The sequence below is a fragment of the Giraffa tippelskirchi genome, chromosome 13 (assembly GCF_054371585.1).
Source record: "Giraffa tippelskirchi isolate mGirTip1 chromosome 13, T2T-mGirTip1v1.2.pri, whole genome shotgun sequence".
Lineage (NCBI taxonomy): Eukaryota > Metazoa > Chordata > Mammalia > Artiodactyla > Giraffidae > Giraffa > Giraffa tippelskirchi.
In genome coordinates, this window is record NC_137287.1 from 58,923,722 (window position 1) to 58,947,393 (window position 23,672).

The 23,672-nt window shown below is 38.9% G+C and overlaps 1 long non-coding RNA gene across 1 annotated transcript in view; it reads left to right on the plus strand.

The window, feature by feature from the left end:
- Positions 1–23,120, plus strand: part of LOC145531489 (uncharacterized) — a 195,883-nt gene extending 172,763 nt beyond the window's left edge. The window contains exon 2 of the long non-coding RNA XR_014072480.1: positions 18,368–23,120. This is a non-coding gene — a long non-coding RNA (uncharacterized LOC145531489). The remainder of the gene's footprint in view (positions 1–18,367) is intronic.
- Positions 23,121–23,672: the final 552 nt, after the last annotated feature.

Sequence of the window (23,672 nt, forward strand, 5' to 3'; positions counted from 1 at the left end):
CAGTGCATACATAGAATGTAACATGGTAATTAATGTTAGTATTTGCAGCAAATTCCAAATCTCAGCAGCCTAAAACTACCTTGATTTCATATTTGCCTCATAGTTCCATGAATTGTTCTGCAGACAGCATTGCATATGACAGCTCAGGAATGCTGGGTTCTTCCACTCTGTTGTGACTTCCGTTTATGGAGGTCTCTGCAAAGCTTCCTAGGTGGCACAGTGGTAAAGAATCTGCCTGCCAATTCAAGAGATTCAGGAGACATGGGTTTGATCCCTGAGTCAGGAAGATCCCCTGGAGAAGGAAATGGCAACCCATTCCAGTATTCTTGCCTGGAAAAACCCATAGACAGAAGAGCCTGGCAGGCCACAGTCCATAAGGTCACAAAGAGTCAGACACAACTAAGCAACTGAGCACAGCCACAGGCAAAGAGTTCACTTGGCCCACAGTTAGAGATTAAAATTAAAAGGTATCATTCTTAAGGACCGGATTCACTGTACATCACTTCTGACCAGATTCCATTGACCAGGACTTAATACATGATACCATCTGGAAGTCAGGGGGTTAGTGAAATGACATCTTCTTGTATGTCCAAGAGCAAAAGCAAATGATGTGTTGAACACATAGTACCATAGGAAACACTGGCTGATAGAGCTAGGAAAGGAGGATGGATTGAAACTATGGACATCCTTGGATGCCAAGTCTGAATATTTTTACTGCTACTCTTTTTTCTGTTGCATCACATAGATTCTACTCTTTATATAACACTGTTGACTAAAATCGTTATGTCATGATAGCAAGGTTGTTAGAAAACTTTTCATGTAACAACCAACTTTAAGAAGGAGTAATTTGTGAAATCCTTGAGTGTGTGACACTATTCTCTCTGCTTTTAGAAATTCAAATCAGCGAATACAGTTATTTTAAAGTGATTATCACTTGGGAATGAGTCTATTCATGTCAGTTTAACGTTTCCTGATTTCTCTCTTCCTTCTCTACATCCTAACATAAATTTCTAACATTTACATAGTTCTAATACACAGGCTGATTTCTATGTCTTATCACTGCCATGGTATGAAATATTCTTTTAGGATAGAGACCTTAGTAGACAATCCTTTTATTCTTCTCCAAAATTATGCCTAGTTCTTTGAAGACAGCAGACCCTCAATAAGCTCATGAATAAATGACTCTGTAAGAAGGGATTCACCATATTAGAACCTCCTCTCTTGATGTTAACAGAATCTTGTACTGCCTTTGTGATAATTATGGAAAGGGAGGAAAAGATGCCAAATCTGTTTAAGCAGCAGACACTTAAGGAACACTTCACATATGTCAGGTATTAGAATGTGGCTTAGGAAATCAAAATTAAACAGGATAAAATTAAAAATAAAACAAGGAAAGTGAAATTGTATGAAAAGATATTTATTGATATTTCAGGCCAATTGTATAGCCTGAAAAGTTCCAGATACTCATTCCCACCCCCCAGGTTTTTTCTAGATTCTATAGATTCCTCTGTCCAGAATGTATTAACTGATTTTTTTTTAAAGCGCTGTCACTGGGGAAGGAATCAAGTGTGTTTTATTACTTCCAGGGAGAAGGAGTTATCCATGACTGAGAGATTTTAGTTGTGTCTCTGCTGATAATGTATGACTATTGGAATAGGGACAAGAAATGAAAAAGAAATTGATGGAATAGACTTCAACTTCCAGAAGTTGAACAAGGTTGCCTTCCCTTGCATGTTTCAAAACTGATTGCAAACAAGGGCTTCTTTTTTGTTTTCTGCTTCATCCTTTAATGTTGGCTCCAGCCACTTTTTTTTTTTTTTTAATGAATAGAAGCCTTTTTTTTTCACAGAGAAATGCTTAGTTTGGTAGCTTGAATAACATTCAAGTTCCTGGTTGCTGACTCTGCTGCAATTTAAATAACTCTTTGGCAGTGTTACTTTCCATGTTTTCTATTGATATTATGATCCACTGGTGATTCATATTTCTGATAGTACGATAAACTCAGGTAGACACATACTTTGTCAAGATCATTACTACATATGCTTTATTGTTACTATGATATTAAAGAAGAGATATGACAAAAAATAAGATCTTTAAGAACAAAATGGAAGTTTGGCTTATTAAAAAGGTTACGTCATCTGAGAAGATAGCTATCTGAAGAATATTTACTGGTCAGAGAGTTCTATAATGAGAAGTTTAAAGGATATACTAAAATCTAAGAGATATACGTAATACATGTGAGTCTAAAAAAGGAGCACAAATTTAAAAGAATACTTTTAAGAAAGTTAGAGACTGAAAGGAGGATTCTTTACATGAAAAGAACGCCAGATGGTTGACTATCATCTGCTGTCCATTCCAAACTGGATCTCAAACTCAGTGTCGGTGTGATGTCTTATTTCAAGATTACCTAATCAATCATCAATTTCTTTCAGCCTCAAAAATGTTTCTTTTTACATTTTTTAAAAAATCCTTGTTTCACAATCGTATTTCAGACCCCTCTTACCATTCTCAGGTGTACTACAGTAACATGAATTTGTCAAAATTGACCCCACTAACCTTATGGTTTCAGAACGAGCCCTGTTATTATTTCCAAATGATCTCTTTTTTTCACTAACTAAAATTTATAGAGTTTTTAATATTAAGATTGTGCAAAGTGCTTTTGCATACATTGCATATGTTATTTCAGTTGGTACTTATAATAATTATAGAAGGTGCATGAGTTCATGTTAAACCACTTCAGTGGCATCTGACTCTTTGCGACCCTATGGACTACAGTCTGCCAAGCTCCTCTGTCCATGAAATTCTCCAGGCAAGAATCCTGGAGTGGCAAATACTTGCCATGCCCTCCTCTAGGGTATCTTTTTGACCCAGGGATCAAATCTGCATCTCTTATGTCTCCTGCATTGGCAGGCGGGTTCTTTGCCACTAGTTCCACCTGGGAAGACAAATAATTATAGAAGGTAGGTGATATTATCATCATATTGCAAATGAAAAAACTGGAAAGGATGTGCAGAAAAGGGAATCCTCATATAGTCTTGGTGGAAATGTAAATTGATACAAGCACTGTAGAAAACAAAATGGAGGCTCTGAACAAACTAAGAATAGAACTAGACTATGACCCAGCAGCTCCACTCCTGGGCATATATCTGAAAGAAATGAAAACAATAATTTTAAAAGATGCTTGCAAAGCAATGTTCATCAGTTCAGTTCAGTCACTCAGTCGTGTCTGACTCTCTGCGACCCCATGAATTGCAGCACGCCAGGCTTCTCTGTCCATCACCAACTCCTGGAGTCTACCCAAACCCATGTTCATCGAGTCGGTGATGCCATCCAACCATCTCATCCTCTGTCGTCCCCTTCTCCTCCTACCCCCAATCCTACCAGCATTAGGGTCTTTTCCAATGAGTCAACTCTTCGCATGAGGTGGCCAAAGTATTGGAGTTTCAGCTAAAACATCAGTCCTTCCAATGAACACCCAGGATTGATCTCCTTTAGGATGCATTGATTGGATCTTCTTGCAGTCCAAGGGACTCTCAAGAGTCTTCTCCAACACCACAGTTCAAAGCATCAATTCTGCAGCGCTCAGCTTTCTTCACCGTCCAACTCTCACATCCATACATGACCACTGGAAAAACCATAGCCTTGACTAGACAGACTTTTGTTGGCAAAGTAATGTCTCTGCTTTTTAATATGCTATCTAGGTTGGCCATAACCTTCCTTCCAAGCAGTAAGTGTCTTTTAATATCATGGCTGCAATCACCATCAGCAGTGATTTTGGAGCCCCCAAAAATAAAGTCTGACACTGTTTCCCCATATATTTCCCATGAAGTGATGGGACCAAATGCCATGATCTTAGTTTTCTGAATGTTGAGCTTTAAGCCAACTTTTTCACTCTCCTCTTTCACTTTCATCAAGAGGCTGTTAGTTCCTCTTCACTTTCTGCCATAAGGGTGGTGTCATCTGCATATCTGAGGTTATTGATATTTCTCCTGGCAATCTTGATTCCAGCTTGTGTTTCTTCCAGCCCAGCGTTTCTCATGATGTACTCTGCATATAAGTTATTTAAGCAGGGTGACAATATACAGCCTTGATGTACTCCTTTTCCGATTTGGAACCAGTCTGTTGTTCCATGTCCAGTTCTAACTGTTGCTTCCTCACCGGCATACAGGTTTCTCAAGGGGCAAGTCAGGTGGTCTGGTATTCCCATCTCTTTCAGAATTTTCCAGTTTATTGTGATCCACACAGTCAAAGGCTTTGGCATAGTCAATAAAGCAGAAATAGATGTTTTTCTGGAACTCTCTTGCTTTTTCGATGATCCAACGGATGTTGGCAAGTTGATCTCTGGTTCCTCTGCCTTTTCTAAAACCAGCTTGAACATCTGGAAGTTCACGGTTCACGTATTGCTGAAGTCTGGCTTGGAGAATTTTGAGCATTACTTTACTAGCATGTGAGATGAGTGCAATTGTGCAGTAGTTTGAGCATTCTTTGGCATTGCCTTTCTTTGGGATTGGACGAAACTGACCTTTTCCAGTCCTGTGGCCCCTGCTGAGTTTTCCAAATTTGCTGGCATATCGAGTGCAACACTTTCACAGCATCATCTTTCAGGATTTGAAATAGCTCAACTGGAATTCCATCACTTCCACTAGCTTTGTTCATTGTGATTCTTTCTAAGGCCCACTTGACTTCACATTCCAGGATGTGTGGCTCTAGGTGAATGATCACACCATCGTGATTATCTGGGTCACGAAGATCTTTTTTGTACAGTTCTTCTGTGCGTTCTTGCCACCTCTTCTTAATATCTTCTGCTTCTGTTAGGTCCATACCATTTCTGTCCTTTATCGAGCCTATCTTTGCATGAAATGTTCCTTTGGTATCTCTAATTTTCTTGAAGAGATCTCTAGTCTTTCTCAATCTGTTGTTTTCTTCTATTTCTTTGCATTGATCTCTGAGGAAGGCTTTCTTATCTCTCCTTGCTATTCTTTGGAACTCTGCATTCAGATGGGAATATCTTTCCTTTTCTCCTTTGCTTTTCGCTTCTCTTCCCAGCTATCTGTAAGGCCTCCTCAGACAGCCATTTTGCTCTTTTGCATTTCTTTTCCATGGGGATGGTCTTGATCCCTGTCTCCTGTACAATGTCATGAACCTCTGTCCATAGTTCATCAGGCACTCTGTCCATCAGATCTAGTCCCTTAAATCTATTTGTCACTTCTACTGTATACTCATAAGGGATTTGATCTAGGTCATACCTGAATGGACTAGTGGTTTTCCCTACTTTCTTCAATTTAAGTCTGAATTTGGCAATAAGCAGTTCATGATCTGAGCCACAGTCCACTCCCGGTCTTGTTTTTGCTGACTGTATAGAGCTTCTCCATCTTTGGCTGCAAAGAATATAATCAGTCTGATTTCGGTGTTGACCATCTGGTGATGTCCATGTGTAGGGTCTTCTCTTGTGTTGTTGGAATAGGGTGTTTGCTATGACCAGTGTGTTCTCTTGGCAAAACTCTATTAGCCTTTTCCCTGCTTCATTCTGTACTCCAAGGTCAAATTTGCCTGTTTTGCCAGGTGTTCCTTGACTTCCTACTTTTGCATTCCAGTCCCCTATAATGAAGAGGACTTCTTTTTTGGGTGTTAGCTCTAGAAGGTCTTGTAGGTCATCATAGAACCATTCAACTTCAGCTACTTCGGCATTAATGGTCGGGGCATAGACTTGGATTACTGTGATATTGAATGGTTTGCCTTGGAAACGAACAGAGATCATTCTATCGTTTTTGAGATTGCATTCAAGTACTGCCTTTCGGACTCTTTTGTTGACCATGATGGCTACTCCATTTCTTCTAAGGGATTCTTGCCCACAGTAGTAGATATAATGGTCATCTGAGTTAAATTCACCCATTCTAGTCCATCTTACTTCACTGATTCCTAGAATGTCAGCGTTCACTCTTGCCATCTCCTATTTGACCACTTCCAATTTGCCTTGATTCATCGACCTAACATTCCAGGTTCCTATGTAATATTGCTCTTTACAGCATCGGACCTTGCGTCTATCACCAGTCCCATCCACAGCTGGATATCGTTTTTGCTTTGACTCCATCCCATCATTCTTTCTGGAGTTATTTCTCCACTGATCTCCAGTAGCATATTGGGCACTTACTGACCTGGGGAGTTCATCTTTCAGTGTCCTATCTTTTTGCCTTTTCATATTGTTCATGGGGTTCTCAAGGCAAGAATACTGAAGTGGTTTGCCATGCCCTTCTCCAGTGGACCACATTCTGTCAGACCTCTCCACCATGAACCATCCATGTTGGGTGCCCTCACACAGCATGGCTTAGTTTCATTGAGATAGACAAAGCTGTGGTCCGTGTGATCAGATTAGCTAGTTTTCTATAATTTTAGTTTCATTGTGTTTGCCCTCTGATGCAATGTTCATAGCAGCATTTTTTATCATTCCCGAGATATGGCAGTATCCTAAGTGTTTATCAACAGATGAATGGATAAAGAAGATGTGGTTTATATATACAATAAAACATTACTCAGCCATAAAAATGAAAGGAATTTTGCTATCTGTAGCAACATGGATGGGCCTAGAAATTATCATACTAAATGAAGTAGGTCAGACAAAGACAGCCAAATACTGTATGATATCACTTATATGTTAAATCTAAAAAATACAACAAACTAGTGAATATAACAAAAAAGAAGCAGACTCACAGATACAGAGAATAAACAAGTGGTTACCAGTAGGAAGAGGGAAGCAGGGAGGGGCAATACAGTGATGGGAATGTAAGAGGTACAAACTATTAGGTGTAAGATAAGCTACAAAGATATATTGTACAACATAGGGAAAGGAGGCAATATTTTTTAATAACTATAAATGGATTATAACTTTTTGAAATTTTGAATCACTATTTTGTACAACTATAACTGATATTATATACCAAGTATACTTCAATTAAAAAATTTTTTTTCAGAAGATCTAACTCAATGGTAAACTACTGTATAAAAACTTGTATCATTCAACCAGGCACCTTGCATTGCTCTCCCTTTATTACAAACCTCGCACTCTTTTTTAAATAGTAGTTAATCCTGCTATTGTACTGTAATCATTTCTTTATGACTCTTTTTTCCCCCCTAGAACATAATGGGTTCTTTAACTGACATATTGTTAAATTTCCAGTGCTTAGTGCCCATGATATCTGACATGTAGTATGTGCTCAAATATGTTTTGAATAAATGGATGGCTATTTCGTGTCAACCTGAAGTGTTTTGTATGCCACAGCTGTCAGCCCTCAATCTGTGACAGTAATATTTTAATTAGATGAGTGTGTAGATACATGGCTGAACAAAATTGTGGATGTCAGCAAGCTTTTTAACATAGATGGTCCTTCCTGATGTATTTTAAAACTTCCTGCTTGAAGATCATAAGGAAATCCATTGCTGTCTCCTGACCTGCTGCCAACAGCTGTCATCTCCTTGATGTCCCTCAGAGGCCCTTTCACAATCACAGATAAGTCGAGAGACCTCAGTATCCACCCTGAGGTTGCAGAGGCCAGTGGTTCTCCAACTTGAGCATACATCACAGTCACCCGGAGGGCTTGTTATGACATAGATGGCTGGGGTCCAACCCCAGAATTTCTGCTTCAGTAGATCTGGGCTGGGACCCACTGATTTGCATTTCTAACATTTCACAGTTGACACAGTCCCTTTGTCCTGGTGACCACCCTTTGAGAAACACTGGTGTACATTTTTTTTTCCCACAAACTTGAGGTCAGCCAATTCTGACCATGACTCACATCATTAATCTTCTGAGTAAACAAGAAAAAGGACAATCCCCTGCCCTCCATGATCTGCAGATTGGTCATAATTTCCCAGGCGGTCATTTTCACTGGGCCAACAGAATTTATGTACCCTACACAAAATCTCCACTCCCACATCACCCCATATCATTCCACCAAATCTTTATTTAATCCCATAACAGACTTCCAATAGCCTAGACTCTGTACTCCCATCACTGCCCCCTCATCCTGGTGAGGTCACCCTGTTCTATAGGGGCTCAGAAGACCTCTGCTGTGGTCAGGAAAGCGTCAGAGCAGATATGAAACTTACCTCACATGTTTTCCTTCTCCTCAGAATCACAGTCTTGCTCTGTAGGAAAATAGTTACTTCATATATATATATATATATTTTTTTTTTTTTCTAAAATGTACACCAGCGGTAACAGAGCAAATAAAGATTAAAATCTAATGTCAGATTTCTGCAACCATATTTGATGAATAATTGGTACTAGGCTGTTCCTCAGTCTGGAGGAAAAAAAAAAAATATATATATATATGTATATATGAAGTAACTATTTCCCTACAGAGCAAGACTGTGATTCTGAGGAGAAGGAAAACATGTGAGGTAATTTATTGTAATTTTATCAGTTTGATAAATGGAGGCTTTGTACTCTGGGTTGTCTCTGCCATATTCCATGAGAAATCTCCAATTTTTGTTATAGCCATGAAATTAAAAGACACTTACTCCTTGGAAGGAAAGTTATGACCAACCTAGACAGCATATTGAAAAGCAGAAACATTACTTTGTCAACAAAGGTCCTTCTAGTCAAGACTATGGTTTTTCCAGTGGTCATGTATGGATGTGAGAGCTGGACTATAAAGAAAGCTGAGAGCCAAAGAATTGATGCTTTTGAACTGTGGTGTTGGAGAAGACTCTTGAGAGTCCCTTGGACTGCAAGGAGATCGAACCAGTTAATCCTAAAGGAAATCAGTCCTGAATATTCATTGGAAGGACTGATACTGAAGCTGAATCTGCAATACTTTGGCCACCTGATGCGAAGAGCTGACTCATTTGAAAAGACCCTGATGCTGGGAAAGATTGAGGGCAGGAGGAGAAGGGGACGACAGAGGATGAGATGGCTAGATGGCATCACTGACTCAATGGGCATGGGTTTGGGTGGACTTCGGGAGTTGGTGATGGACAGGGAGGCCTGGCATGCTGCGGTTCATGGGATGGCAAAGAGTCGGACACGACTGAGAGACTGAACTGAACTGAACTGATTTAAGGAAAGGCTGACAATACATAGAAAGCATTCTTTTCCATGAATTTATGGAAAATGGAATCCAATAGGTATAAAATGTTATTTCCAATTCATTTTGCTAAAAGACTACAGATAATTTCCTTTTGTATTTCTTTTCAAATTTAATGATATATAAAATCTGAGAGACCAGCCAAATATTGTTTCCTTGGATGTAACCTGTTTTTGCTACATAGCTATTGATAGCATTCTTTCTTTGCCTCTTTAAATATTTTGTAAGTATATTTTTGCATATTAGTTTATTGATTTTGGGGGGGGTCCATGTTAGTTTATTGACTTTGGGGGCAGATGATTAATCCTATCAATTTTTATTTACAGATCTTTCTTTGATTTAGGTCTTATGCATCCATTAGATTTTTGACTACTGTTCTTCTCAAACGTTTTTTTTTTCCTTATATCTATTAAACAAACAAAACCTTTTTATGATGGTTCTTTATATTTCACCTTTCATAGCTATCACTTCTCTAACATTGTTTTGCTTCATGTTCTGGTTCAATTTTTTGATGACTCAATCTTGTTAAAAATGACTTTTCACATAGAAATTCATGACAGTATTGACTTTTTAATTTGTTACAAATTTTCAGGCTACTTTTCCATCTCCTTCTTTATTTCTACTTGATGACTTCTCTTGTTTTTTACTATAGATACCTGTATAGTTTTGAACAGAAGGGGGCTCTACTATATGAGAAAGTAAAATTATAAAGACAAGTTAAAAATTAAGTGAATTAATATGAAAAGGTCAGTAAAAATGTACAGGTAATTAAATCCTTCAGCAATAGACATATAAAAGGAAAAACCTGAGTGTGTTTGTCATCACAAAAATAAGAAAAGTAGAGAGCTGATGGTTAACTAAATGGAAGAAAAGTTCCAACTGAGATTGTTCAAAGCATGATCCAGTGTTTATTTTCTTTACATCTGGGCTCCCTTACATTTTAAGCATTGTTATAGCTGAGTAATAATTATGGTCAAGCTACTGAAAAAGGAAAATGGAAATAAAGCAAGCAGTTTAACTGGCCAAACTCTATGTGGTCTAAGGCTCCATTGTGATTGCTTTTTTGATATGTCCACTTGGGTAGGCTACAGTACCCAGTTATTCAATAAAGTGTTAATGTAGGTGTTGCCACAGATCTAATTAAAATCTCTAATCAATTGACTTTAAGTAAGTAAAATTGTCCTGGATACTATGTGGGACCAGAATCAATCAGTTAAAATGCCTTAAAAGCAAGGCTGAAGCTTTTCCAAAAAGAGAAATTCAGCCTGTAGATGGTAGTTTTTACCCTTGCCTGTGAGTTCAAGCCTGCCCATGCTATTCCCTTAATCTTTTCCTCATGAAATCCTACAGATTTCAGACACTTAAATTGTTCTGTAAGCAAATTTCTTATAATGAATATTTCTGTGTCTGTCTTCCTCTCTCATAATATCAATATGTATGGTATTAAATGGTGTATATGTGTGCATGTGTATAGATAGATAGATAGAGGTTTAGATAGATAGACAGAAATAGTTGGATGTTTAGAGAGATAGATAGGTATAGATAGATATCTGGATATTTAGAGAGATCGATAGGTATAGATAGTTGGATGTTTAGATAGATATGGATATGTATGGACGGTTGGATGTTTAGAGAGAAAGATAAGTAGATATAGGCATTTGGATATTTAGAGAGATAGATACAGATACATAGATAGTTGGATGTTTAGAGAGAGAGGGAGAGATCAGTCAAGGTAAAACCAGAGAGGGAAAATGTATATTTAGGACTGTGACTGATTCATCCATCTTGAGTGAAGGTCTTGGGAAGAGGTATTTTACGTTTGGTTTTAGGATTTTAGGGAAAATGGAAATGATTGTCCTGCAGATGGATAGCAGATAAGGTTATGATAAAAAAAAATGCAGTTAGTAATACAAAGATTAAATTTTGTGTGTGTGTGTGTGTTAGTCATTCAGTCATGTCGGACTCTATGTGACCCCATAGTCCTCCAGGCTCCTCTGTCCCTGGAATTCTCCAGGCAGGAATACTGGAGTGGGTAGCTATTCCCTTCTCCAGGGGTTCTTCCCAACCGAGGGGTGGAACCCTGGTCTTTTGCAGTGCAGGCGGATTCTTTACCATCTGAGCTACATTTACATTCTCCAGAGTTTCTCAGGGACTGCGTGCATTTTTTTTCTCTACCTGATTTCCTTAGAGTCTGTGTAAATAATATAGGAGTTGATGGATTTACACACTGACCTCAACAATTCTGCCTGGTGCTACATGTAAAGGTGCTTTATGGGAGAAGAGCTAGTGAAAATACAATACACTATGGCTTATATAATGGTAACACATCATAAAACAACTTGCATCTGACTATAGAAAAAAATTCCATTTTTGATGGAACAATATGGAAAATGACAAACACTTGATAGATTTTCCCAATGAACCATCTGTGAAACTATTTGACCCATTGATAATAGTCTATTTAGGTTTATTAACTTAAAATTTCATCCATGAAGCATAGTAAAATAAGCTCTAAAATTGTATGTTAATTACTGAAATATGAGTTTCTATAAGCTCATTAGTTTTCAAAAGTTATTTAGAAATCCTCAGGGGTTCCTTTAGGCCCACACACACTGTAGCCATATTCTTCAGGCAGGATGCAGAGACTGAGATGATTGCTTATATAACTTGGAGGTTTGGGGTCTGCCTAAAATGTGAAGTCCAAATGGGTTGTTTATTGCCAATATGAGCTAGTTAGAAAAACTCTGCATTGCAGTACTATCATTTGCAAAAAGTACAGGCAATATTTCTAGATTTGAGTGTGTGCATGCTCAATTACTAAGTCATGACAGACTCTTGTGACTCCATGGACTTTACCTGGCCAGGTTCCTCTGTCCATGGGAGTTTGCAGGCAAAAGTACTGAAATGGGTTGCCATTTCCTACTCCAGGTGGTCTTCCTGACCCAGGGATCAAACCAACAGCTCCTGTATCTCCTGCATTGACAGGCAGAGATTTGAGTGCTGCATGGATTAAATATAGTAGAGGCAAAGCTTTAAGAAATATGAAATGTATTCCCTGTGTTATCTTATAGGACTTCTGTAAGCTTTCATTTACAAATGAAAAAACTTTTTTTCTGGTTTTAAAATTATATTCATCTATGTAGATTTTTATCATGTGGCAAATCTATCACCATTTTTCCTGTGTTTGTCTTTTTCTAATGATCCTCCAGTGGATATTTGAATATTTGCATATTTACACAGCTATGTTTCCAAAGAAACAGCAACACATCCCCATACATCTTTAGGTATGTTCAGTCAAGCTCCTGAGAGAAGATCAAAGAAACAAGAGAGAGAAAGAAACAGAGGAATTACCATAATATACCATAATACTAATTTTGAGAGATCTTAGAAAAATGCTGTGAAGTGAAAGTTGCTCAGTTGTGTCTGACTCTTTGCAACCCCAAAAACTGTAGCCTGACAGGCTCCTCTGTCCATGAATTCTCCAGGCAAGAATACTGGAGTGGGTTGCCATTCCCTTCTCCAGGAGATCCCAATCCAGGGGTCAAACCCAGGTCTCCAGCATTGCAGGAGGATTCTTTACCATCTGAGCCACCACGGAAGCCCAAGAATAATGGAGTGGGTACTTTATCCTTTCTCCAGGGGATCTTCAACCCAGGAATTGAACTAGGGTCTCCTGCATTGCAGGTGGATACTTTACCAGCTGAGCTACCAAGGAAGCCCCAAGAAAGATGGCATAATAACAGTAAATTGACTCTAAGGACCATTGTGCACCAGGCTCCCCTGTCCATGAGGATGCTCTGGGTGAGAATACTGGACTAAGTTGCTGTGCCCTCCTCTAGGGGATCTTCCCAACCAGGGATCCAGTCTTTGTCTCTTATGTCGCCTGCATTGGCAGGCAGATTCTTTACTACTAGCACCACCTGGGAAACCCATTGCCTTAAATATATAGCTCTAAGAGAAAAGCAAGTTTGGATGTTTTCTATTCTGCAGATCAAGCAAACCTCTGATGAGAACCCATGAAGTTTGTTCTTAAGGGGAATGGGATGTCTTTTCACATTCTAGAATATCACTGAAAGGTATTTATGAGGACCTTGATGACGACAGGCTAATGAGTTTCTTTATAGTTTACAAAACAATTTGCTGTTACTATGTCATCTTAGTGCTGCACTCAATATGCCAGCAAATCTGGAAAACTCAGCAGTGGCCACAGGACTGGAAAAGGTCAGTTTTCATTCCAATCCCAAAGAAAGGCAATGCCAAAGAATGCTCAAACTACCGCACAATTGCACTCATCTCACACACTTGTAAAGTAATGCTCAAATTTCTCCAAGCCAGGCTTCAGCAATATGTGAATCATGAACTTCCAGATGTTCAAGCTGGTTTTAGAAAAGGCAGAGGAACCAGAGATCAAATTGCCAATATCCGCTGGATCATCGAAAAAGCAAGAGAGTTCCAGAAAAACATCTACTTCTGCTCTATTGACTATGCCAAAGCCTTTGACTGTGTGGATCACCATAAACTGTGGAAAATTCTGAAAGAGATGGGAATACCAGACCACCTGACCTGCCTCTTGAGACACCTGTATGCAGGTCGAGAAGCAACAGTTAGAACTGGACATGGAACAACAGACTGGTTCCAAATAGGAAAAGGAGTACGTCAAGGCTGTATATTGTCACCCTGCTTATATAACTTATATGCAGAGTACATCATGAGAAACGCTGGGCTAGAGGAAGCACAAGCTGGAATCAAGATTGCCGGGAGAAATATCAATAACCTCAGATATGCAGATGACATTACCCTTATGGAAGAAAGTGAAGAAGAACTAAAGAGCCTCTTGATGAAAGTGAAAGAGGAGAGTGAAAATTTGACTTACCGCTCAGCATTCATAAAACTAAGATCATGGCATCTGGTCCCATCACTTCATGGCAGATAGATGGGGACACAGTGGAAACAGTGGCTGGCTTTATTTTTCTGGGCTCCAAAATCACTGCACATGGTGACTGCAGCAATGAAATGAAAAGACGCTTACTCCTTGGAAGGAAAGTTATGACCAACCTAGATAGCATATTAAAAAGCAGAGACATTACTTTGCCAACAAAAGTCCATCTAGTCAAGGCTATGGTTTTTCCAGTGGTCATGTATGGATGTGAGAGTTGGACTATAAAGAAAGCTGAGCACCAAAGAATTGATGCTTTCGAACTGTGGTGTTGGTAAGGCTTTTGAGAGTCCCTTGGAGTGCAAGGAGATCCAACCAGTCCATCCTATAGGAGATCAGTCCTGGGTGTTCATTGGAAGGTCTGATGTTGAAGCTGAAACTCCAATACTTTGGCCACCTGATGTGAAGAGCTGACTCATTTGAAAAGACCCTGATGCTGGGAAAGATTGAAAGCAGGAGGAGAAGGGGACGACAGAGGGTGAGATGGTTGGATGGCATCACCAACTCGATGGACATGGGTTTGGGTGGACTCCTGGAGTTGGTTATGGACAGGGAGGCCTGGCATCCTGCGGTTCATGGGGCCACAGAATCGGACATGACTGAGCGACTGAACTGACTGATGGCATCTTTCAAATTTCTATACATCCATTCAAATTGCCAACATCCATTGTATCATATTAAAAGCAAGAGATTTCCAGAAAACATCTACTTCTGCTTTATTGACTATACCTAAGCCTTCGATTGTGTGGAAAATTCTTAAGGAGAGGGGAATACCAGACCACCTTACCTGCCTCCTGAGAAATCCGTATGCAGGTCGAGAAGCAACAGTTAGAACTGGACATGGAACAACAGATTGGTTCTAAATTGTGAAGGGAGTACGTCAAGGCTGTATATTGCAACCCTGCTTATTTAACTTATATGCAGAGTACATCATGAGAAACGCTGGGCTGGATGAAGCACAAGCTGGAATCAAGATTGCTGGGAGAAATATCAATAACCTCAGATACACAGCTGACACCCCTCTTATGGCAGAAAGCGAAGAGAAATTAAAGAACCTCTTGATGAAAGTGAAAGAGGAGAGTGAAAAAGTTGTCTTAAAACTCAACATTCAAAAAACTAAGATCATGGCGTCTGGTCCCATCACTTCATGGCATATAGATGGGAAGACAATGGAAACAGTGAGAGACTTTATTTTCTTGAGCTCCAAAATCCCTGCAGATCGTAACTGCAGCCATGAAATTAAAAGACACTTGCTCCTTGGAAGAGAAGCTATGACCAATCTAGACAGCATATTAAAAAGCAAAGACATTACTTTGCCAACAAAGGTCCATCTAGTCAAAGCTATATTTTTTTCCAGTAGTCATGTATGGATGTTAGAGTTGGACTACAAAGAAAGCTGAGCACCAAAGAATTGATGCTTTTGAACTGTGGTGTTGAAGAAGACTCTTGAGAGTCCCTTGGACTGTGAGGAGATCAAACCAGTTAATCCTAAAGGAAATCAGTCCTGAATATTCATTGGAAGGACTGATGCTAAAGCTCAAGCTCCAATACTTTGGTCACCTAATGTGAAGAACTGACTCATTTGAAAAGACCCTGATGCTGGGAAAGATTAAAGGCAGGAGGGGAAGGGGACAACAGAGGATTAGATGGTTGGATGGCATCACCAACTCGATGGACATGAGTTTGAGCAAGCTCTGGGTGTTGATGACAGACAGGGAAGCCTGGCGTGTTGCCGTCCATGGGGTCACAAAGAGACAAGACTGAATGACTGAACTGAACTAAACTGATAGCATCTTTCTTTGCCCTCTGTAAACCAGAAAGAAACTCATTTCCTTGTTGTCATCAAGGTCATCATAAATACCTTCCAGTGATATTCTAGAACATGAAAAGACATCCCATTCCCCTTGAGAACGAGCTTCATTGGTTGACATCAGAGGGGTTTGCTTGATCTGCATAATAGAAAGCGTCCAAGCTTGCTTTTCTCTTAGAGCTATATATTTAAGGCGACAAGCTTCCCAGGTGGAACTGTTGTAAAGAACCTGCCTGCCAATGCAGGAGACATAAGAGACACAGGTTGGATGCCTGGGTTGAGAACATCCCATGAAGGAGAACACAGCAACTCACTCCAGTATTCTCACCCAGAGAATCTCCATGGACAGAGGAGCCTGGTGTGCTACAGTCCACAGGGTTGCAAAGAGTCGGAAACAACTGGAGTGACTTAGCACACATGCAGATTTAAGTCAATAGATATCTATCCATCGGAATAGCTAGGTATGCTGCATTAAGGAATCAATTAAGGAAACAAAATCTCAGTGGCTTAACACAGTAAAGGTGTATTCCTGCTCCTGCTGTACTATCTCAGGCCTGGTCTCTAGGACTGAGATCCTCCATCTGGTTTCCCTGTCATCCCTCTCTATTAACACGTGCATGCACAGTCTGACCTAGGAGAAGGGGGAGGGAGTTGAAGAATTATTTATCAGTGCCCTCATCTCATTGTGAAAACAAGTCACATAGTCACTGCACTTCACAGGATCAGGGAAGCATACTCTCGTGTGTCCCCAAAGAGCAAAACCAGTCAACCTGCTGAGTAGCACTGAGAACTACCATGGTGACCACTGCAGTCTAGTCAATTTTGTGTCCTTAGTGTCATCACAGACCAGTAGAGTAGGCAACATAGTATTAGAGAAACCTGTTATTTGTGTAATATTTAACACTATATTTTATCTCTAGGTGTAACTTCAGTTGAAGTGATGCTTTGTTTTATCTAGCAGTGATTGCTGAACAAAATTACTATTTATCTTTTATTCTGGAGGGCTTGTGAATGAGTTTTTTGAGTTTTAGTAAGCTCAATTGAGGGATGATTCTAAGTGTAATTCTTACCATTTTTTTCATACTTTGAATTTTGTTCAATTCCAAGTCAAAGTAACATTTATGGAATGGAATGGAACACACAGAGAGAAAGTGCACTGGACATTTGTCCAGTATTAAGAAAAATTCCTATAATATTTTTTTCTGAGTTTCCACTGTCATTAAACATCAAAAATTACCAAAGGACATTATAATTTTTAGATATTCTGATTTTTTTTACAGTAACAGAAGAAAATACATCTTAAACTTTATAAAAATGTTGCTAAAACTTTTATGAGTCAACCCAATCAATGGGAATCTGGTTTAGAAAAGTGCTTCTTATATAGAGGATACATATTTTTATTACTAAAAATATTATTATTATGCAAAAAACAGAAGAAGTAAATCACAGGCTTATTTGTAACAATGTGTACTTTTGAAATGATAATAAAATTATTGCCTCTGGAATGTTTAACCTTATAATTTACACATCATAGACTTGGAAAGCAAATATGAAATCTAGCTAACTGAGGTGTACATTTGTTTATAAGAAGTATAACTTCAAATCCCCTATAGAATGAGTGTGAACCCTCTTTCTCACAAAATCAAATATATGCACTTTGGTTCTAGTGTCATTATGTATGATAAGGAATGCTCTGAGGGTAGTAGAGAATTACTTCTACCTACCTCAGGAGAGAAAGTTGAAACTAAGAGATGATGCTTTGATGACTGAGAATTCATGGAAATGTAAGGTTATTTGGTGTACCCTCTGGAAAACACTGACTCTGAGGATACGGATCCTAATTTCAGGCTCAGGAAAGCCACTGTCTGTGATGGTTACTATTCTTTATTCTTTATCCTGTTAAAGAAACCATTATTTCTAGAATATCAGAGGGAAAACTTGAGCAACTACCTTTATTTGCCAAATGTATTTCAATATATCAAAATAATTATATACCAGTGGTATTGCTTTTATGTTCATTTCTTTTTTAATATTTGCATGCTACATTCATTCTCTGCTGTTTAAAATCTAGTTAATTTTGAAATGAAACTTTCTTATACATTCAGGACATGTGTGTATATAAGATCAGGAATTTTACGTTTATTTTTGAAACTAGCTGTATCTTTATGCTCTGCCAGCGTTAGAACGGGATTTCTGCATAGCCTTTCCATGATAGAAAAGCAGTAGCCCTCTGATTGAAGGAGTGCTGGTAACAAGATCAATTAGAGAGGCACCATTGCTTCTTTGTTCTAGATTCAATATGTTTTCCAAAATCGCATCACACTGAAAAGGCAATTCTAATCTCTGTCCACTTATTCAGAGAGGCAACATGGCTCAGTGGCCTGAAATAACAGGCTGGAAGATAAGGGACTGTGAGTTCTGATGTTATAGTTTTCTTAGAAAAAGCAAAAATATTGCTTGGTCTTTTTAGAAACCTTTAAAATGCTTCTTTATTTCCATGTTTCATTTATTCTTGCCTTTTCTTGTCATTCTGTTCAGGTGGCATTTATTATATGGGTCATGGACACGAAAGTAAAAGTCAAGGCTGTCCCAGTGACTGAAAGACACCATAGGAACAGGTAGGATGCATCTCTCAGGGACAACAGCTTCCGTCTTATTTGATTAACACCTGGAATATTTTCAAAATAGTTGAAAAGTAAGTACTGGTTTAATGCTTAAAGAACAGAATGGGATGCAATTAAGAGAGAAGGCTCAGAAAGCTGCACTTAGACAGTGGGTTATACTGAAATTGAATATATGGGAATATTTCTGTAGATCTAATTTAAAATGGGGTATGAGGATATGGCCCCAACTGAGATGTCCATTGCCTTCTCTGTTTCTGTAAAATTGTCAGAATAAGTCATTCAAATATCAAGTTCTCTTTTCAGATTGCGTGCAAATTTTAGTGTGTTCTGCTGAGCTATATCTGTAATCATATACAATTTTTTCTTCTTTCATTCTTGATGTGGGCTTTCAACATTCTAAATTTCATAAAATTAAAAGTGAAGAAGCTATTCGATAAAGGCACAGATTGAAACAGAGCCAAATAAATGCTGAGGAGAAATGAGCTTCACTGGTTTCTGACAGATCAGAATTGGATTTACTATTCTAATATATAAGGCAAGGCCAAAGCACTCTCTCCCTCCAACAGTTTCTACAGATGGTAGAAATTACTGAGAAAACTGCAATGTGCAACTTGCAAGGATTTTCTTTGTGTTACTTCCGACTGCCTCCTTTATGACCCTAAAATATAACTAAATTCAATAGCAGTCATGTTTGCTTATGTGCCCTGGGCCAGTAATGAGCTTTTATTTTAAACAATCTACAGTCAGATTTCTAGTGTGACATCTAGTGTTGTACTCTGTGGGGAAGAATTCTATTATACAAAAATGATATAGATTGCCATTGAGTGCTCATCAGTACAGTACTATACATTTTAAAAAGTAAATATTTACATGGATAAATCTATATTTTTTAAATTACAGTAAAGCTTATTTTGTAATGTCAAAAGAAACTCTAATCCAAAATTATTTGGGAGCTAGAAGCAATAGGAAATGCATGTGTCAGAGAAGTGTAAACATGTGATTATCACACTTGCTTCAGGATAGAAATACATGAGTATAATCAAATTATGGAAAAGTTTCATTTACTTGGTGTCCTGTCCCCCCAAAATTATATCAAATTTCTCAGTTTGGACATTTTCTTAAATGGGTTGAATTGTTCATTTTTGCCTTAACAAATAAATACCTTACGTGTATTAGTAGTAGTTCATATACACACATAACATTAATGCAAGTTTATAAAAATTTCATCCACATTTCAGCTGTTTTTAATCAGTGAACATCTACTGCAAAAAGGCCCATCTAACTTTTTCATGGTTGGTTTCTTTCTCAGAAGTTTTAATTCATTACAAGTATTTTTATGAACAAGTTTAATACTATAAACAATTTCATAGTTACAAAGCAAGTTTCATTGCTTGGAAATGCTGAAGTCATTGATCTTCATATTGAAAGTCATAGAAATTTTATAAGACGGCAAAGGTTGAGATGAAATTCTTGTTAATAAAGTAATTTTATGCTGTTTACGCCAGCGTTACTTTCATAGGATAAAAAAAATCATTAATAGTAAAAAATATTTTTTGCATGGTAAGTACTCGACAAATTATTAATTCTTTCCTTAGGCCCAGGAGGAAACTGATTAATCATCTTCTAATCCAATAATTTGCCGATTGTAGTAATTTCATTGCAACATCTCTGATAGCTATCTCAGAAATCAAAGGCATTCTGTTTCAATCTGCTTGTTTTAGAAATGGAAAAAACTGGTCCTATTGAAGTGATTAGATCAAGATTACACAGCTAAGAACTGACTGAGGACCAGAATTTAGGTGTGTTTTTTTTTAATGCCAAATCTGCAATGTTGTCTCCAAATCAGATGAAGTTGTTTCTTTTAAAAAGCTTTGAAACAACTGAATTTATCTTGTTAGAGCTAATATAACCAAATAGGAGCAATGACTTGTATTTCATTTTTATTACAAAATATATCTACTGCTCTTTGTAGCAGTTGACAAGAAACATCTTTGTTCTGATGTAACCTTCCATGTGTATATACATCCTCTCTCTCTATCTCTGTCTCTCTGTTACATACACACACACACACACACACTCCAACACAGGCTCACATGATTTCCTTCTCAGACTGTTGCAATAGCCCTCTTGTTGAAACTCTGCATTTAAACTCATCACACTACTCTTCCTCCTCTTTCTCCCACTCTATGTCAATCCTTTCCTCCACACCAAGCTTTGTTCCATGATCTCCTTATTTATACCATAGTCTTTGTTTTGGAATAATGTTAGAGCAACATAAAAGTTGCGATGATAGTGCTGCAAGTTCTCATAGAATGCTCATCCAGTTTCCATTCGGGTAAACATCTTTCATTACTATGGCATAATTTAAAATAAAAACCAGGAAACCAACATTGGATCAGTGCATGATGACAGACTCAACTCCAGATTTTAATCAGATCATATTTGCTTTTCTCTAACGTCATTATCCTGTAGGGATTCAATCCAAGATGGTGCATGATATATGCCATCATATCTCCTTAGTCACTTCTGGCCTGGTGAGAGGGCCTCCTTTGTTCCTTTGGCTCTAAGGGACAGGGCGTCCAGAGGCAGTGAGGAGCGGATGCTGACAAGAGAGGGGAAACCCAGCCTAGACAAGAGGGTGGAATGTGAGCAGCTAGCAGGGCCAGAGAGAGTCACTGCTGCTTCTCTGATGAGGAGTTCCTCAGCCAGGGTGGCATAGGATGAGGTAGCCCAGCTTCCCCCCAAATCACCCACACAGGCCACCTGCCTGGACACACTGCCTGCAGCATCAGGCGGAACCAGCCAGACCCGCAAACTCAGTGCCACGAGGAGGCCTCTGCTGCTCTAGCTGTCTGGCAGGTACACGCCTTCACACTGAGACTCTGGGAGCACAGCTCCAGGCTGAGCTCATGGAAGAGAAGAGCTGAGCTCGGAACTGATTATCACACAGAAGTTTTATAAATGACAAGACTGGGTGGTGATGCATCAATGAAATGATTACACAGGCCCATTTATTTTCCCACCTGACTGTTCTTTCCCATTCCGATATATTTTTGTTTTATACCCACAGCCTCTTTTGAGAGTTCTCAACCTGCAAGTGGGGGTATGATGGAGCGGGGGGGAGGTGGAGTTGTCCTTCCTCCTCCAAAATGTTTGGAATTGAGGTTTTTGTTCTTTTTTGAAAAAGAAAATTATTATTTCTTTTCTTTTTTAAATTTTTTTGGTCATGCTGGCGTCTTCATTGCTGTGTGCAGGCTTTTCTCTAGTTGCGGACAGCAGGGTTACTCTGCAGTTGCATTGCCAGGGCTTCTCATTGCAGTGGCCTCCGTCACTGTGGAGCATAGGCTCTAGGCACTCAGGCTTCAGTGGTTGTGGCTTGTGGGCTCAGCACTTACAGCTTGTGGGCTTTAGAACATGGCACAGTCGTTGTGGCACGTGGGCTTAGTTGCTCCTCAGCATGTGAGATCCTCCCCGACCAGGACTTGAACCTCTGTCCCCTGCCTTGGCAGGCAGACTCCTATCCACTGTACCACCAGGGAAATCCTGTCCTTTGTTTTTTATTTTCTCCTTTTGGTTGTCACATGACTGGGGAATGCTTACAGCATTTAGTCAGTGGGAACCATGAATTCTAAATGGTCTGCAGGATCATGCCCCACAGTGGAGACATGAATGAAGGGACAAACATGAATGAATGAGTTAGTGAATGAATTTATCTATTCTTTATTGATATAACAAATGCAGCCAAAACTTTTCTAATAATCAAAAATGTGACTTCCAAAACAAATGAAAAGGGATTTTAAAGTCTTTGAACCTCAAATATTAATATAAAAATAAAGCCATGCTTTGTATAGGACAAAGAGTAATCTACTTTCCCACCTCCTGTGATCACATTTTAATATGAATTTTATTAACATGTTTGCTAGGAGACAGAGCATATCTTTATTCCACTAAAATTACAAATTTTCTTCCTTAAGTATATCTCCTAAGAATCTCCTTGTAGTATAGTTCACCCATACACTGTCCTAAAAATGGAATTTTTACCCAGTGTGCCCCTTTTTTTTCTCATCTAACCTCTTTCTTGGTGTCACTGTCTTTCCCTTTTTCAGCTATCTCTGATCATCCAAAATTCAACATTGCTGTATGGCTGCTATTAGGAGAGTATAGACCCAAATAGAAGCACTGATCTAGGATTTATTTTTGTTCCCCGAAGTACTCAGCTTATTCCACCCACAGGATTGCCAAAGCCTCTGAGAATGCTAATTCCCCATCCTGTTCTTCTTAGAGAAATGAGCTTAAGGAAGGACACATGTGGCTGCCCATTCAGAGAGGTGATGGGGAATAGAGGGAGTCGGGGAGCTAGGAGGGCTGATGTTTCTTTAACAAAGTCACTACTGTCTTCTGTGAAGTGTCAGTGCCTTGGTGTTGTTTTTTCCTGCCAAAACTGTGTACGTATGTGACTCCAGCTTTCTTTACAAGGGGAGCCATGACCCCCGTAGGGCCTCCGTCTGTCTGCCTGGAGCAGGTGGTCTCGTCGGTATGGCAGTTCGCCATGGTTAAAGCTCATTAGAAGATGCACTGACATTGATGTCAGGTCTTCACATTCCATTATTTTCTTCAAGCTAGTTTACCTTTACATTGACAGAGTCTATATAAAAGAAAAAAAGAAATCTCCTGTGCTTTAATATACTCATATATAAACGTAAGCCACTGACAACAGGGAAATCAGAGAAATTTCTGAAGCCTCACTTACATAGGAAACAAGTCTATTAGAAACACTTCTAAAATCATATAAAACAGAGCTTTACCTGACCCAGCCACCAATCCCCATCCCAAACCAATATGTAAATCTTTGGAAAGTCTTCTTCAACGTTTCAAATATGATTTCTTCCTTACTTCCTTATATATTTTTCTTTTTTGCCAGAATCTGAAAGTCCATATTCTTAGTCAAATCTGATTCAAAACAAGACTAGAAATAGCATGAGTACTGGCGCACTGGGACATTTTCATTCCTAAAAGTTCCAGCTGGAAATTCAGCAGTCACTGTTCCCTTGGCACTTCCCAATAAATATGACAGATTTCAGAGCAGCAACTGAAGTAGAAAAAAAATGAGGCCCCACCATCGCCAAAACAATAACAAAAAACAGCTATTGAAATGTTTTAGCATTGAAGGTTCAGGGGTTTTTTGCCTTTTTTTTTTCTTTTTGAAGTTGCAGCAGGAG